A 2,766-nucleotide genomic window follows, 5' to 3' on the forward strand; every position below is an offset into this window, starting at 1 on the left:
GACACCATCTGGTGAAAAGAGCAGATTCTTTCGTTTAATTGTTCTCCCGATTCTTACTCGTGTTTAAGTTATTCCTTCTGATATTTATTCTCCTTTCTTCTTTTTTTTCTTTTTTTTAACTCGTTTATTACGTTACCACGCCGATGGAAATGATGTTGGATCTTCAAACAAATTTTATTCTACCATAACGAGCTTGATTTATTTTTTTATTTTTTCGAAACTCTCTCGTTTCTTTGTGAAATTCTGTTCTAATTGGAAAACTTGTAAAAATTATGTGTCAAAGAAACATAACAATAATAACTGAACATCACAGTTTGAATTTTTTTTAATTTTTCCTATTTATAATATAAAAAAAAAAAAAAATGTACAAATTCGATCGATGAACACACACGATTCCCGGCAATCCCGGTATACGAATGGGAATAAATTCAATTCTATCATATTTATTACACTAATCATTCGACAAATCGAGCGAAACGAAATTAATAACGTTTCGTTGAAACACGGGGTCGGGAATCGTTTCGCCGATCGTGTGCAGATTCTCTCGTCAAATCGAGCACGTTATCCACCGCATGACACTGTGGATGACAGCACAGGTCCCTGTCGATATCCATTTTCGCGCGAAGAAACGAACGATTCAATGGATTCTATTCGATTAGATATATACAGGGTGCTCGTGAAAAGAAAAACGAACTGGAAGAAATACGAAGAATAAATAACGAAACAACGAGTCGACGAAAATCTTCGATTAATTAATCAATTATTGGATCGAATCTGCACGAAATACGAATCTCCAACTTTAGGGAAATGAGAAGTTTTCGACATGTAGGAAACAGTTTACAGAACTATTTTGTGGAAAGTTATTGGGACGAGAAGAAACCGATGTAAAATATCGGGTGGCGAAGAAACTTATCGGAATATTTTCCGCGCTTGGGGAATAATAAGCGCGTCTAGGGGATACTATCGAACGTTACGAAAAAAATTTGGTAACTTTTTATCTCATCTTGAATAAGCATGAATAATAATCCTTGCCTCTGAGCATGATTTTTCATTAATTAACAAGAGAAAAAATTCTCGATAATCCCGTGGACGGGATCGAGATTTTGTCATAGATCGAATCGAAAATATCTGACAGTAAAAATGATCTGGTTGATTCGGTTTAAAATTGTACTTTGTTGTTTTTCTTTTCTTTTTTTTTTTTTTTTTTTTTTGGAAAGTTTCCAAAAATAAATCCGCTCGAAATAAAAAGAAAGAATCACAAATGAGTTTTCGAGCGAGCCGAGAAAAAGTTAGTCAAATTTTCTGTCCAACCTCTGCATATTTAACGCACAACTTCATGAAAACATTCTATAAACGATATTTGTTGCTTTGGCTCGTTGCCAAGAAACTTTGCACCTTTTTTTTTTTTCTTTTTTTTTCCGTTCTCCGCTTATTAACTTTGTTAAATCTCTCGAGATTAATTGTAACTTCTCTTCGAAACTTTGAAACTAAATGGAATAATTTCTATCGCTTTTCAACGATGACAATTCTTTAATACCCTCGTAATTTTTATTCAATCATTCTGCATGAAATTTTAATTTTAATCTCGCTTTAAAAATTAGTATAATCTCATCCCGATCGATCGATAAATGGTTCAATTTTGACGAGAGGGAGACGAATATTTGAATATTTAGTTATCATTTATTATGTTTCATTCAAACAATCGTTCAAAAGTTGAAATTTGCGACAAGAATTGGGTCATTTTTTTCTTTTCTTTTTTTTTTTCCTTTTTTCAAACTGGTACGTTCCTGATTCGTGACAGGTTAATGGAAAATACGAGAACCAGGCCGACTTCTGTATCGTTAAGTGTATATGAAGTAATTTTCGTGCCTCGCGTGATTTCCCTTTCACGGGGTGAGAGTCGCGACTACGTAATATAATTTAAACATCGATAAAGATCTTCGACTCCATTCGTTTCTCCTTGAAAACCGTCTCCTCGAAGAGATAAAGATTCGAAACATTTCCAAGAAAAAAAAAAAATATGTATCATCGAGTAATTTCAAAAACACGTCAAATAGAAATTCTCTTCTTGCATAACCCTTGCACAGCATAATAATATGCATTTATCATTGCACGTGGTTCATTAGAATTAGCGATTTAAATGACGAACGCAATTATACCGTTTCTTACACATGGAACAACAATGTAAGATTCTCCTTTGTAAATACATTAATTATACCCAAGGCCTTCGCCTTTTGTATGTAACGAACGCGTGTTCCTTAGTCATTTATCAGCAATTACAAGCGAACCGTGGCAACTTCAAAAAAAAAAAAAAAAAACAGAACGTATCACGTGCAATCACGTGATTGGTAATCAATTTCTTTTTTCTTTTTTTTTTCTTTCTTTCCTTGATACAAAATATACTTGTTTCTCCTCTCAAATTGTTTCATCCATTCCAATATCCCTGCGCATGATATTTGCCTAAATGCATTTCTTGAAAAATTGAAACAATTGTGAGAATATATAAAATAAGTTACATTTTCTTTTTTCAATTTTGCTTATTTTTCTATCATTCCGTGCGTTTAATAATAATTGAAACGATTCCATCGATAGAATTAAATAGGATGGAGTAAAAATGAAATAAAATTGTGAAAGTCTTTCAATGTTGCTGGACGAATAGTAGTCGTACAGGGGCTGACTCACTGAACAGTTTCTGAATAGAATGAAAGGAAGAGAGAGAGAGAGAGAGAGAGAGAGAGAGAGAGAGAGAGAGAGAGAGAGAGAGAG

General features: G+C 33.4%; 1 protein-coding gene across 1 annotated transcript in view; it reads right to left on the bottom strand.

Moving 5' to 3' along the window:
* Positions 1–2,766, bottom strand: part of LOC102677960 (probable G-protein coupled receptor CG31760) — a 203,585-nt gene that overhangs the window by 70,517 nt on the left and 130,302 nt on the right. The gene's annotated exons all lie outside the window — the stretch shown is intronic.

The sequence above is a fragment of the Apis dorsata genome, unplaced genomic scaffold, assembly GCF_000469605.1.
Source record: "Apis dorsata unplaced genomic scaffold, Apis dorsata 1.3 scaffold_73, whole genome shotgun sequence".
Lineage (NCBI taxonomy): Eukaryota > Metazoa > Arthropoda > Insecta > Hymenoptera > Apidae > Apis > Apis dorsata.